We start from the raw sequence: 15,474 nt of genomic DNA on the forward strand, positions 1-15,474 counted from the left end.
ACTCCAGGACACGGGCACTCTATGCTTTCGCACCACTGCAAGGTCTGGCACCTTGCCACACAGCTGAGCCAGGCACCATCCCCCCACTCTCACACTCCCCTATGGGATAATCCTGATATGTCAGAACTTGCCCTCATCCCGGATTCTGGGCTGTGGGCAAGCAGGGGGGTCATCTATCTCCATCAGGTGGTGTCCAATGGGATGGTTAAATTGTTCCAGGCCCTTAAAGACGAATTTGATCTCCCCAATTATATGTTATTCCGTTATCTCCAGCTCAGACACGCGCTCCACACCCAGTTCGCCAATCACGTTCCGAGACTTGGAACTCCGGTTTTGGTTGATACAGTATTGGGTCTGGAGCACGCATAGTTGATTTCACGGTTGTATACTTACCTGCTGACTCCCACTGCCTTGACTGTTGCCTCTCAGGTCCGGTCTCGGTGGGAGGGTGATCTTGGAGCAGTGTCGACCGAGGATTGGGACGAGGCTTTGGCGAACCACAAAATGGTGTCGCCTAGGCTCTCGGACCGCCTCACCCACCTATATGTCCTACACAGGTCCTACCTCACGCCCCATCGTATAGCCAAGTACAGGCCTGATTATGATCCCCGTTGTCCCCGCTGTACTTCTTCAGACGCCTCCTTCTACCACCTAATTTGGGCATGCCCGATCATACAGGGATACTGGGCACAAGTTGTCCAGTTCCTTCATGATCGCATGGGCTCCCCGCTGTCGTTATGCCCTAGACAATGCCTTCTGGGGCTCCTCTCTCTATCCGAAAGCGATAAATACCTTAACATCTTTCTACAAGAAACCTTATTTCAGGCCAGACTGCAGATAGCCAGAACATGGTTAAGGGGCAACCCCCCTACTCTACAACAATGGATAAGAGCGATTAATGCTACTCTCCCCCATAAGAAACTGCTATACTCTCATAGAGGGTGCCCCTATAAATTTAATAAAATTTGGGATGGGTGGCTGGAAGACCCAGCCACTTGTAGTGTCGAGGACTAGGTGCTCCTCTCTTGCTGCGTCAGCGGATTTCCCGTAGGGTCGATATCTCTCTCCTTCATGCCAACTTTTATTGTACAGTTACCTCATTGCCCCGTGTCTCATGTATTAATCTTGCAACTGCCCAAATGTTTTCAACCCTTGTATGTGAAATGCACTTTTTTGTGTTTGTGGCGCCTGTTGCGCCAGGCGATGCTGTTACTAACTTGTCTTTTATGCTCAATAAAGCCGCATTTTGAAGTAAAAAAAAAAGTTTTCAAGACTTTATCCTATGGAGGATGAGTTCAATAAGAAATGGGGGATTCCAGCAATTGACGCTGCTATATCCTCTGTGATTAAAAACTTGACTTGTCCGGTAGACAATGCTCAAATGCTGAAGGATCCAACAGATAAGAAGTTGGAATTCCTATTTAAAAACAATATTTCTCTTTCGTTCACTGACTGACACAGCTCCATTAATCTCCCCTCAGCCTGCTTCCTGCAGCTCAGTTTTTTTTTTCCCTGCCTAGTGAAGGAGATGGGCTTAGGATCCCTGCGGGACCATCAGTCCTAGGATTTTTTTTACTGAAGTTGCCTTTTGCGCAATATTTTAAGATCCTGTGATCTGCTATCAACAGCCGGCTGCGTGACAGGCTGGATAATCTAGAACCTTGTAGTCTCCCCAGCCTGACCATCAAGCGCGTGCAGACCCTAGCTACGCGCTGGGTCGGCCACGACATGCCTCTCAGGCTCCAGGGGTGGCCGATGAGCGCAATGCTCCGGGGCATACATATGACCGGACTAACGATGTCTTTGTCACAGTGTGCCGTGGCCAGCAGCCACCCCGTACTGATTGGACAGTGGGTCTGTGATGGGATGTCTACAGCTCGACTGGATGGTAAGTACAGCTCTCCCTGCCTCGGCGGGATTTAGCAGCTGGGCATTCCCTGGGAGGTCGATTCGGGGGTCCTTCTCCTCCCTCTCTTCTCTCCCTGTCCATATTTTCCCTCCCCTCCGTGGGGGATGCTGCATGATGGGCTGCTGAGCGGTGTGTGTACCTGTAGCCAGGGGTCCCCTGGGGGGGCTCTCACCTTAGATTGGGGGCTGCGCTGGGTGGCTGTGTCCCTGGGTGTCTGGAGGTCTGCATGGGCTGATCGCCATAGAGCTGTTCTGCCACCATTTTCTCTGTCCTTTCACTGTGTGCAGTTGTTCGTCGCCCATTTTTGGTGTGCCTCACTGGAAAGCGTGGTAAGGGGCCATTTTTATGTAGCTTGGCGGCCATTTTCCTCTGTTATGTCCTTTATACAAGGTGGCCAGCAGCCATTTTGTTGTAGTCCAGTGTGGTTTTTATGCTCAGTGCTGGTCCCTGCTGCTCAGAACCACGCGTTTTTTCGCTCAGGACACCTGGGAGCGGATACTGGACACAGGCACTTGTAACTGAACAGCTCAGCACTCGGTCGGGGTGGGGAGTCCTGCGGTGGTGCCCCTTCAGTCTGCAGCAGCTAGGAGGGTGGGACTGTGCACCTGTCTTTAGTCCCCAAGGGTGGCAGACAGGGTGGGTCAGCATGGCTTCAGAAACTGGTGTTTCTTCCCCAGAACTCCCTGCAATTGCAACTGGCTCGTCTGCAAACAGTGCAGTGCCTTTGGACGCTTTGTTGGCGGTCTTTGAAGCGTTCGTTGCCAGGGTGGAGGTGGTGTGTGGGCACAAAGGTGGTAAAAAAAAGCCCTCTGCCCCCTCCACTCTTCTGGGGAGAGCTCTGATGCAGACTCGGGGCCCCACTGAGACTGGCAGCCCCTGCTCTGTTGCTTCTGATGACGCTGACCAGGACCGATCAGACAGCGAGGATGAGTCCCCGTCAGGGTCCGCACAAGACAAAGCGCTAGTTGGAGCACAGCTGTGCGTGATACCCTGAAAATTCAGGATACAGCAGGTCCCTCCCCTGAAGCAGCGGCCCCTTTTAGGTCCCGTAAGCCAGCCTGTACACCTAAGGTATCTGAGGAGATACGGAAACATCTTAGGTGTTTCCCCTTTGAGGAGTGCCTTCTTAAAAAATGGTCTGCTCCTCCGGTCGTGGACCCCCCAGTATCTAGGTTAACTAAAGTAACCATGATCCTGGTAGAGGGGACTCCTGCATTTAAGGACCCTACTGACAGGAAGGCCGAGGTAGTGGCCCGTTCCTTGTTTACGGTTGTGGGGTCCACAATACGACCGGTACTGGCCACAGCACTTGTGTCGCAGACATTTACTGAATGGGCAAAACTTTCGCCCCGCAAATTGGAGAAGCAGCAGGCTACTCCCATCTGCGTAGAACTAGCAGACCAGTTAGTGCACGGCCTTAAGTACCTTTGTGACCCAGCCCTGGATACACTTCCCCTGCTATCCAGGGCTTCAGTGTCAGCAGTGGTGCTGAGGTGCCTGATTTGGCTAAAATGCTGGTCTGCGGACCAGGCATAAAAAAAAAGCCTTGACGGCTCTACCCTTCCTTGGTGAGCGGCTCTTTGGATCTTTGGAGCCTCGTTGGATGACATTATTAAGAATGTCACAGGTGGGAAGAGTACCTTGCCCCCACAGGCCAGGAAGACTAAGGAGCCACGCCGCAGGCAAGGACCCTCATTTTCTGCTCAAAAGAGGCTTTTTCGTCCGTACAGGACTTCGGCTAAGAGCTCCCAGTCCAACAGGATGACCTCTGAGGGACAAAAGCATCCCTGGAACCGCAAGCCTGCGAACAAAAGTGCCACCGCATGAAGGTTTGCCCCTGCCCATCACACAGGTGGGGGGGTCGCCTTCAGGAGTTTGCAGCCCAGTGGGCCTCTTGGCTGTCCGACCAATGGGTCTGCAAACTGATTCTCTGGCTACAAGATAGTTTCTCTCTCTTGGCCACAAAACATATTCTTCCCCTCCAGCATACCCTTACTCCCGGCTTGCTGGGGGCATTAAGGGGCCTGCTAAGCTGCGGGGTCATGGTGCCTGTTTCAGAGTTGGAAAGGTTCCAGGGGTTCTACTCCAATCTGGACATACCCCTTCCTTTTTGGGGACTACAATCTTGGACCTGAAAGCCCTCAATTGCTTTGTAAAAGTACAGAGGTTCAGAATGGAATCAGTTCGCTCAGTGGTCGCTGCACTCCATTAAGGGGACTTCTTTGGCGTCTTTGAACATCCAGGGTGCGTACCTGCACATACCCATATACTTCAGGCATCAGAAGTTTCTGCGATTTGCAGTTGGGGAAGCCCACTACCAGTTTGTGGCTCTCCCCTTGGCATGGCATCAGCACCCGAGTCTTTACCAAGGTATTGGCTCCAATTTTGGCGTTGTTGCGACAACGTAGGATCACTATCGTAGGTTACCTAGACGATCTCCTTCTGAGAGCAGCTTCCGCTTCAGAATTAAAGGAGGATGTGGCGATCACCATGCAAACCCTGCAGGAATTTGGGTGGCTGTTGAACCTAAAAAAGTCGGTGCTCATACCGACTCAGCGCTTGGAGTTTCTAGGCTTATTGCTGGACTCCATGGAAGCAAGAGTTTTTCTCCCTTCAGACAAACTGCAGACTCTCAGAGCCGCAGTAAAACTATTGATGAACCGCAGGTGGTCATCGCTGTGCTTCTGCATGAGAGTGCTGGGCCTCATGGTGGCCTCCTTCGAGACGATACCGTACGCACAGTTTCACACCAGAGCCTTGCAGAAGGAGATATTGACCAAATGGGACAAATCTCCGTTATCCCTTTATCGGCTGATTCGGGTGAGCCAGTCAGTCAGGGATTCCCTGCTCTGGTGGCTGAGGTCCCCAGCACTTTGGTCCAGGAAGTCATTCCTACCTATACATTGGACAGTGATCACCACGGACGCCAGCCTGACCAGCTGGGGTGGAGTACAGTCGACCCAGGGCCTCTGGTCGAGGGAGGAATCCAAGTTGCCGATCAATGTGCTCGAGCTTTGAGTGATCAGGCTTTGCCTCTCCACATGGTCGATGAGACTACGAAGGCGTCCGATCAGGATCCAGTCAGACAACGCCATGGCGGTGGCATATGTCAACCATAAAGGAGGAACAAGAAGCTCAGCTGCAGCACTGGAGGTCTCTCACATCGTTCAGTGGGCAGAGCGACATGTACTGGCCTTGTCGGCCATTTACATCCCGGGAGTAGAAAACTGGTAGGTGGACTACCTAAGTAGCCAGATGCTGGACCCAGAGGAATGGGCATTGCATCCGGAGGTGTTCAGGCTACTGTGCCTGCGGTGGGGCAAACCAGACTTAAATCTCCTGGCCTCCTGTCTCAATCGGAAGGTGCAGAGATTCCTATCCAGGACAAGAGATCCTTGGGCAGATGCGTCAGATGTGCTGGTGGCTCTGTGGGGTCAGTACCCCACTGATCTACGCCTTTCCTCTGCTAAAACTACTACCACGTCTGCTCCGCAGAGTGGAGGCCGAGGCGATTCCAGTAATACTGATTGCCCCAGATTGGCCTCGGCGCCCCTGGTACTCCGACCTAGTACGCCTGGTTGCGGACGCTCCCTGGCGACTACTGTTATGAGAGGACCTTTCGTGTCGAGGTCCAATTCTCCATTCTGCTTCCATCGCTGGTTTTAATGGCATGGCTGAGAGCCAGGTGCTAAGCAACCGGGGCCTGTCAGGCTCGGTGATTTCAACTATGTTGAAAGCATGAAAATCTTCTCGAAAGATATACCATCCTACCTGGAAGGCCTACATCTCCATGTGTGAGGAGAAGGGGTGGTGTCGGCGCTCCTATTCCGTTTCCAGGATCCTGCTGTTTTTTACAGCAAGGAGTAGACCAGAAATTGGTTTTAAGCACCATTAAGGGACAAATATCAGCCTTGGCTGTTTTTTTTTTTCCAACAACCCCTGGCGTCTCATTCTCTAGTGAGCACTTTTATTCAAGGGGTCAGGCCTGTAGTTTCTCCGTTGCGTCCACCTTTACCCCCGTGGGATCTGAACCTGGTGCTATTGGCGCTTCAGAAACCGCCGTTTAAGAACATCAGGGAAATCCCCTTGTTGACTCTTTCTCAGAAAGTGGTCTTCCTAGTGGCCATTACATCGACCAGGAGGGTTTCGGAACTGGCGGCCTTGTCTTGCAAGTCGCCCTATCTGGTTATCCATAAGGATAAGTGGTGTTGCATCCGCAACCTTCTTTTCTGCCGAAGGTGGTTTCGGCGTTTCGCATCAATGAAGACATCCATCTGTGTCCTAAACTGACACATCCTAAGGAGGTGGCCCTTCATTCCCTGGACGTGGTCCGGGCTCTAAGGGTGTATTTGTCTGCCACGGCTCCCTTTCGGAAGTCCGACTCTGTTTCGGTAGCTGGTCCGAAAAAAGGTATGGCGGTCTCGTCTGCCACCATTTCCAGGTGGATCAGGCAGATTGTGGTACAGGCCTACGCCTTGAAGGGGCAGGTGCCCCCCTTTCCTGTCACGGCCCATTCCACCAGGGCAATTGGAACCTCTTGGGCTTTCCAACATCAAGCGCCAGTCGCTTAAGTGTGTAAGGTGGCGACTTGGTCGTCCGTTCACACTTTTACCAAATTCTACAAAGTAAGCGAATCGTCTAAAGCTTTCTTTGGCCGCAAAGTTTTGCAGGCAGCCGTGTAATGTTGCAATTCTACACCCTTTTTTTTTTTTTTTTTTTTACTCTATATTTAAAAAAAAAAAATAGTTACTTTTGAGTATAATGCACTGTTGCATTGTTCGCTGCAAGTTCTGGTTGTGGGTGAAGTTTTTATGCTGTTCCCACCCCTCGTTATAACACTGCCTGGGGACGTCCCTATGGTCAAGATTATGGAGCTGTGTCAGTCAGTGAAACAAAAGAGAAGATAGGATTTTTATACTCCCTGTAAAATACTTTTCTCTGAAGTTCACTGACTGACACAGCACCCTCACCTCCTATTGGCTTATGTTATACTGCTTGTTGACGTACTGAGCTGCAGAAAGCAGGCTGAGGGGTTATTACTGGAGGGACTCTCCTGAAGGTGGCGTAACCTCCTCTGGTCAAGATTAATGGAGCTGTGTCAGTCAGTGAACTTCAGAGAAAAAGATTTTGCGGTGAGTACAAAAATCCTATTTTCCCTGGCAGGCTCAGTGGCTCAGCCTGCGCTGGCTGCGATCGGTGTTTGTCAGTCCTTAAAATAAAACAGTTTAAACAGGTGCTCAAGATTATTCCTGGTCAGCAAGCCCAAGATTTGGCCAGGATATCGGAGGCATTATGTTTTACAGTAGACGCTATGAGAGATTCTATTCTCCAGGCCTCACGGCTTATGCTCGGGCTGGTGCATGTGCGTAGAATTTTATGGTTGAAAAATTGGTCAGCCGAAGCACCATGCAAAAAACTTTTGGCTGGTTTTCCATTTCATGGTGAACGGTTGTTTGGGGATGACCTGGATAAATACATCCAAAGAATTTCTAATGGAAAAAAGTTCCCTTTTTACCAGTTAAGAATAAGTTTAAGCATTTTTCTTTTAAATGAGCTTCTTCTCCAGTGCCAGGAGCATCAGCCTTTAGGCAGGCACGACGGCCTCCACCGTAAACCTCAGGGTCAACCCCAGGGTCAAAAGAAGCCCTGGGGGAGGAAACCTACAAAACAAAGTACTAAAACCTCCTTATGATGGGGTACCCCCGCTCGATCAAATTGGGGGAAGACTTCTGCAGTTCTCAACGGTCTGGCAGAAACAGTGTCAAGACAAATGGGTGGCTTCCTCAATATCTCTGGGTTACAAACTAGAGTTCCGAGAGTTCCCGTCTCCTCGTTTTCTCAGATCAAACATTTCCAGAGATCCAGAAAAAAGGAGTCTCTTTCTGGCTTTGGATCATCTCTTGTCTCAAAAGGTGATATCGGTGGTCCCCATGGAAGAGCAAAGGTTAGGGTTTTATTCAAAAGTTTTCACGGTACCAAAACCAAACAGGGATGTCAGACCCATCTTTGAGACCTAAACAGTTTTTTTTTTGAATATCTGCTGTTTTTGCATGGAGTCAATCCGATCAGTGGTCTCCATTCTCCAAGGTAGAGAACTGCTAGCGTCAATCTTTATCAAGAATGCTTATCTCCGTGTACCTATTTTTCCCGCTCGCCAGAAATATCTATGCTTAATCTTCATTTTCAGTTTGTAGTTCTGCCTTTCAGTCTAGCTACTGCAACTCGAGTGTTTACAAAGGTCCTGGCTCCCCCTTTAGCCAGGTTAAGGGCTCAGGGTATAACGATTCTAGCTTACTTAGACGATTTACTCTTGATAGATCAGTTTGGTCACCACAGTCGGCTACCTGGAATACCTAGGTTGGATTCTCAACCTAGAGAAAAACTCCTTAAAACCATCAAGGAGATTAGAGTACTTGGGTCTGATCATAGATACAGCTCAGAAGAGGGTGGTTTTGCCCCAGGCAAAGATCAGTTCCATAAGGGAACTGATTCAGGTGGTCAAAGCAAAGAAGAATCCTTCTATTCGACTTTGCATGAGATTGTTGGGAAAGATGGCTTCATTCGAGGCTGCTCCTTCTGCTCAGTTTCATTGGAGGCTGCTGCAAAACAGTATCTTGTCAACTTGGAACAAGAAGGTCCAAGCGCTAGACTTCCCAATGCATTTATTCCCAAAAGTGCGTCAAAGCCTCAGTTGGTGGTTAATGACCAAGAATCTCCAAAAAGGAAAATCCTTTCTACCAGTTACCTGGAAAGTGGTAACAGATGTCAGCCTTCTGGGCTGGGGAGCAATCCTAGAAGAAGCATCTGTCCAGGGAAGATAACCCTGAGGCCTCAATATTGAATTTGATCTTAATTGTTTCCTTTAGGGGTTTTTAATATTTGTATTTATATATAAGATTTATTTATATATAAGATTTGCTTTTCAGTGTGCAATTTCCACTTTTAAAAGTTGCCCGATACACCCCCTTTTTTTACTATTATTACATATTATTTTAGTAATATAGAACTTTCATCTATATATTTAGTGTTGTCTATTTCTAGTTGCATCAAGACGCTATCTCCATTATATAAATAATTTTGTGTCAACTATCTCTGCAGTATTTGTTGACGTCATTTCTGGTGTTCCCCTCACCCTGATATCCAAACTTAAAGCCCATAGTCCTGTCATTCTGCGATATTAATATAACTTTATTTTAATCTATGTAGGCCTTGGGAACGGCTCCTGTTGTGGATCTTCAGTCTCTCTAGATCTCCTGTGGTCTTTTTATTGTTTTTTACCCTTCTTTTTTAAGTGTTTAATCTAATATCTCTAGCAAAACATCACCACACAACCTTTCTTTTAGCAGCGGACTACTAGAAAATGGCTGCGATATTTTCTATGTAGAAAATCCATCTAAACATGGCTGCTACATTACTTCTCTATCATTGAGCTACAAGAAAATGGCCGCTCATTTGATTCAATGCTTTAGACTATTTAAAGACATTGCCGCTCGTGGTGTTTTGATTTTAACTTGTAAAGAAATTTGAGGACCTCTAATTGTTTTTAACAAAAACGTTGTCTTTTAAAATACAGCACTATCCAGAATCCCCCCTTTCTTCTTTCTCCATATTTTATATACATCCATTGAGAGACAAATATTGCTGCCCATACCGGCTTTAAAAGGGAACAGATCTGCTCCATTATACTGAGAGTATGTTATCTTCACTATTATACATACATGCGGTTGCCTCATAACTGTAAGGTAAGAGGCCATCTTCACTGAAGTGTGTTGCACAGAAGAGGAGAAAGCACTTTGCATTTATTTGCACAACTTTTGCACTTGAAGGACGAGTCACTTTATATGTTATATTTACACTCAGCTGGAGATTGAACACAGCACCTTATTTTGTTTCCATCTATAAGACTGTTGTTGTTTTATTTGGGAAATCTTTTTTTTTTTTCACGTGTATACCACTGCTTTTAGCATTTTATTGTATGCTTTACTGCTTGGATATTCGTTAACATATATATTGCTCAGGTAGTGTTATTCTTATTTTAGCTTTATCTTTAACCTGTTAACAGCACAGCACCATCTATTTTCTAAAAAGATATAAATCGTTTTAGAACTTTTTACACCTTTTTAATATGACCTATCAACTGTACAACTCAATTGAAAAACAAACTGAAATCTTTTGGGGTGGGGGGGGAGTAAAAATAAAAAAATAAAATAATGAATAATGTGGTTGCATATGTGTGCACAACCTCTTATAACTGGAGATGAAGCTATGTTCAAAATTCAAGGAATCACATTCAAACTCATGTTAAATAGAGTCGGTACACACCTCCCATCATTTTAAAGTGCCTCTGATTAACCCCAAATAAAGTTCAGCTGTTCTAGTAGGTTTTTTCTGATGTTTTCTTAGTCGAATCCTACAGCAAAAGCCATGGTCCGCAGAGAGCTTCCAAAGCATCAGAGGGATCTCCTTGTTAAAGGGTACAAAAGAATTTCCAAGACATTAGCTATACCATGGAATACCGTGAAGACGGTCATCATCAAAAGGAGAAAAGATGGCACAACAGTGAAAGTACCAAGAACTGGACATCCCTCCAAAATTTATGAAAAGACCAGAAAGTCAGGGAGGCTGCCAAGAGGCCTACAGCAACATTAAAGAATCTGCAGTAATATCTGGCAAGTACTGGCTGTGTGGTACATGTGACAACAATCTCCCATATACTTCGTGGGTCTGGATTATAGGGTAGAGTGGTAAGATGGGAGCCTTTTCTTATGAAGAAAAACATCCAAGCCCAGCTAAATTGTGCAAAAACGCATCTGAAGTCTCCCAAAAATATGTGGGAAAATGTGTTGATGGTCTGATGAAACCAAGGTTAAACTTTTTGGCCATAATTCCAAAAGATATGTTTGGGGCAAAGTCAACACTACACATAACCAAAAGAACACCATACCCACACTGAAGCATGGTGGTGGCAACATCATACAGTGGTGTGAAAAAGTGTTTGCCCCCTTCCTCATTTCCTGTTCCTTTGCATGTTTGTCACACTTAAGTGTTTCGGAACATCAAACCAATTTAAACAATAGTCAAGGACAACACAAGTAAACACAAAATGCAATTTGTAAATGAAGGTGTTTATTATTAAACATGAAAAAAATCCAAACCATCATGGCCCTGTGTGAAAAAGTGATTGCCCCCCAAACCTAATAACTGGTTGGGCCACCCTTAGCAGCAACAACTGCAACCAAGCGTTTGCGATAACGTGCAATGAGGCTTTTACAGCGTCCTGGAGGAATTTTGGCCCACTCATCTTTGCAGAATTGTCCTAATTCAGTTACATTAGAGGGTTTACGAGCATGAACGGCCTTTTTAAGGTCATACCACAACATCTCAATAGGATTCAGGTCAGGACTTTGGCTAGGCCATTCCAAAGTCTTCATTTTGTTTTTCTTCAGCCATTCGGTGGTGGACTTGCTGGTGTGTTTAGGATCATTGTCCTGCTGCAGAACCCAAGTTCGTTTCAGCTTGAGTACACGAACAGATGGTCGGACATTCTCCTTCAGGATCTCTTGGTAGACAGCAGAATTCATAGTTCCTTTTATCACGGCAAGTCTTCCAGGTCCTGAAGCAGCAAAACAGCCCCAGACCATCACACTACCACCACCATATTTTACTGTTGGTATAATGTTCTTTTTATGAAATGCAGTGTTCCTTCTACGCCAGATATACTTGGACACACACCTTCCAAAGAGTTCCACTTTTGTCTCATCGGTCCACAGAATGTTGTCCCAAAAGTCTTGGGGATCATCAAGATGTGTTGTGGAGAAATTGAGACGAGCTTTGATGTTCTTTTTGCTCAGCAGTGGTTTTCTCCTTGGAACTCTGCCATGCAGGCCATTTTTGCCCAGTCTTTTCCTGATGGTGGAGGCATGAACGCTGACCTTAACTGAGGCAAGTGAGGCCTGCAGTTCCTTGGACGTTGTTGTGGGGTCTTTTGTGACCTCTTGGATGAGTCATCGCTGCGCTCTTGGGGTAATTTTGGGCGGCCGGCCACTCCTGGGAAGGTTCACCACTGTTCCATGTCTTCGCCATTTGTGGATAATGGCTCTCACTGTGGTTCGCTGGATTCCCAAAGCTTTGGAAATGGCTTTATAACCCTTTCCAGACTGATAGATCTCAATTACTTTCTTTCTCAATTGTTCCTGAATTTCTTTGGGTCTCGGCATGTGTAGCTTTTAAGGATCTTCTGGTGGACCTTACTGTGTCAAGCAGCTCCTATTTAAGTGATGCCTTGATTGTGAACAGGTGTGGCAATAATCAGGCCTGGGTGTGGCTAGAGAAATTGAACTCAGGTGTGGACAACCACAGTTATAGTATGTTTTAACAAGGGGGGCAATCACTTTTTCACACAGGGCCATGATGGTTTGGATTTTTTTTCACCTTTAATAATAAACACCTTCATTTACAAATTGCATTTTGTGTTTACTTGTGTTGTCCTTGACTATTGTTTAAATTGGTTTGATGTTCCGAAACACTTAAGTGTGACAAACATGCAAAGGAACAGGAAATGAGGAAGGGGGCAAACACTTTTTCACACCACTGTATGTTAGGGCTGTTTTTCTTTATCTGGAACAGGGGCCTTAGTCAAGATAGAGGTAAATATGAACAGTTCCAAATACCAGTCAATATTTGCACAAAACCTTCAGCCTTCTGCTAGAAAGCTGAACATGAAGAGGAACTTCATCTTTCAGCATGACAACGACCCAAAGCATACATCCAAATCAACAAAGGAATGGCTTCACCAGGAGAAGGAGAAGATTAAAGTTTTGGAATGGCTCACCCAAAGTCCAGACCTGAGTCCGATTTTGAAAATCTGTGGGGTGATCTGAAGAGGGCTGTGCACAGGAGACACCCTTGCAATCTGACAACTTTTGGAGTGGTTTTGCAAAGTCAAGATGTGCCATGCTGATAGACTTAGACTTAGATTTATACCCAAAAAGACTGAGTGCTGTAATAAAATCAAAAGGTGCTTCAACAAAGTATTAGTTTAAGGATGTGCACAGTTATGAAAGCATATTATTTTACTTTTACTTCCCTCCCCCTAAAAGATTTCAGTTTGTTGTTCAACTTAGTTGTACAGTTTAAAGGTCACATTAAAGATGGAAAAGGTTCTGAAATGATTTCTTTGTCTCTTTTTTTTTTTTTTTTTAAATCACAGAAACCTGACATTTTAACAGGGGTGTGCAGACTTTTTATATCTACTGTAGCTACTAGTATTAGGTCTTCGATGCAAAATTGCCTTGGTAAATATAACAAGTTATATTTCTATTACCAGAGCACACAGGAGCTCAGAATCATGCCCTATGATTTTATTATTTCTAGTCATTTATAAGACTATGAAAACTTAATTATTTCTTCAGAAAGGGCATTTTGTGAAAGAAGGTTGTTTTTCAGCTTTGAAAAGCATCACTTACCCTTAAGTGGATCAATTATTCAGTTAGCATAATACAACTGTGGGCTAGGGAGTTTATTCACTGCTATGTTCTGCTTTATCAAGTGCTGATGTAATGCTGCTAGGATTCTGTAAAATACAAAGGCCACTTTATAAAATGTTGAATTGCAAAATAGTAATTCGATTGACGGAGGCACCAGACATACTGTTTTTCTGAATGTCAGCCACTCTGTGTTTACCACTGGGGGAAAAAAAAGTTCTTGATGAGTCTTGCTACTGTTTTCCAGAAGATCCCATATTGAGTGGAGCATTCCAACAGGAAATGCTGGATTTATTATGTGAATTCCCATTTCCGAGTCTTTGTATACAGTTGGTGGAAATGGTCAGCAGTGTAAACAGCCTGTCATTTACTTAAAGTGCATCTATCATTAAAGTTCATGCTTTCAAGGAATCAAAAGGACACGTCAGCATCTTTAAATCACATTACTATTTTTAGTGGAAAATTGCCTGAAAAAAAAAATGCCTCTCCTTTTGTTCCTTTTTTTACATGACCTAAAGCTTAGACTAAAAGATCACATGACCCCTGGCATTGTGAATGTTCCAAGTCATTGTGTCATTAGAGACTGCTGAGGACCTATTTGTTTTTCAATTGGGCATATCTTGTCTTGTTAACATGCAATGAGACAGGCGGTAAAACAAGGCATTAAAGGGTAGCAGAGCTTGTATAGAAAAGGAGCAAAGATGGCTGTCCCCATGTACACTCAGAAATCCAAAATGTACATGGAAACAAAAGTTATATAAATTACCAGCACCTTAAAAAAAAAAATCTAAAGCCAAAGTATTGTCTTCATTTAGGAAAGAGACATAAGGTCTCAGGTTCCACACTGGCCCTAATGGCTCCTCCCTCCTTTCAGGTGCCCCCACTGCAAGCACCTTGCTACAGAGCTGTGGTTCAGCCCAGCCCCCGATTGTCTCCTGATTGGCTAGTGGCAGCAGCGGGAGCCAATCAGGAGTGTGAGTCTCTGTAGAGGCAAGGGCTCTCATGGACATCACTGGATCGAGAGGAGGCACAGGTAAAAATTAGGGGGGAGGGGCTGCTGCAAACGGAAGGTTTTTTAACTTTATGCATAAAATGCATGAAGGTAAAAAAAAAAAAAACCTGTGGTTTGCAACCACTTTAATTAGTGTATTTACCAAATTAGTAGATTGTGGTTGTGTCCCGCTACAACAAAACTAAAAACTACAGTGTCCGGCAACATGTTTCATGGTTATGTGCTGCGAGTGGCTGAAAGGTATGGTACCTTTTTGGACACATATAGGCTGCATGTACACTGGCCTCACCTAAGCATAACTCTCCTGGCAGCAGAAAACCGCTAAGCGCTGCAAAAAAGCAGTGCCATGTTTTTGCGGCTTTTAGTTCTTGGAATTTATTAATTTCATTTGCCAGAGTACTTGCCATTGAAATAAACACCCAGGTGCTAAACACAGCTAGCACTTAGTGTGCGTTTTTTGCCGCATTTGGCGTTTTGTGGCCAAAACGGTCCTCACCTGAACTTGATTCTTCTGCATACAGCAGAGGGAAGTTTAACTGCCCCTAAACTCTGATTAAAAGCCTATGTGTACATGGACACACAGGCTTTTATTGAATTATGGTAAGTTCAGGGGCTTTGGCAAAAAAACACCAAAAGCTAATAAAAACTCAAGTTTAGGAGCAGCGAGGCAATAAGGTCTTACAAATTCAACTTCACGATTTTGTGTCCATCTTCAGTACCTATAATTTGTGATGTAGAGACGGCTATATAGAGTTTACCTAATCTTAGTGACAAAGTGGTATATGACTAATGTTGTTTTGTCCTTTTTTTTTTTATGTTTTACGTGCTTAAGGGGTTAAAGAATGTTACCCCAAGGGAGTTATTGGCTAATTAAGTTATAGTTCTTTGTTAGAAAAAGTTTTTTTTTTTCTCTGCCTTTTTTTGTATTTTGCTTACATATTGGAAAAGCACCCAAAGCTTTTTCTTTTTGGTTTTTGTTGGCTTTTAAGAAAGTTCAGTGAACCTTGTCTTTATTGTGTAAACTACTAGTCCCATCAATCCACCATGAAATAGGCCTAATTTGGAACAGG

General features: G+C 45.3%; 1 protein-coding gene across 1 annotated transcript in view; it reads left to right on the forward strand.

The window, feature by feature from the left end:
- The window catches only part of PNPLA8 (patatin like domain 8, phospholipase A2), a 131,352-nt gene that overhangs the window by 58,412 nt on the left and 57,466 nt on the right, over nt 1-15,474 (forward strand). The gene's annotated exons all lie outside the window — the stretch shown is intronic.

The sequence above is a fragment of the Lithobates pipiens genome, unplaced genomic scaffold, assembly GCF_037356315.1.
Source record: "Lithobates pipiens isolate NorthernLeopardFrog02 unplaced genomic scaffold, aLitPip1_a1.2 Scaffold_8, whole genome shotgun sequence".
In the NCBI taxonomy this organism is placed as follows: domain Eukaryota; kingdom Metazoa; phylum Chordata; class Amphibia; order Anura; family Ranidae; genus Lithobates; species Lithobates pipiens.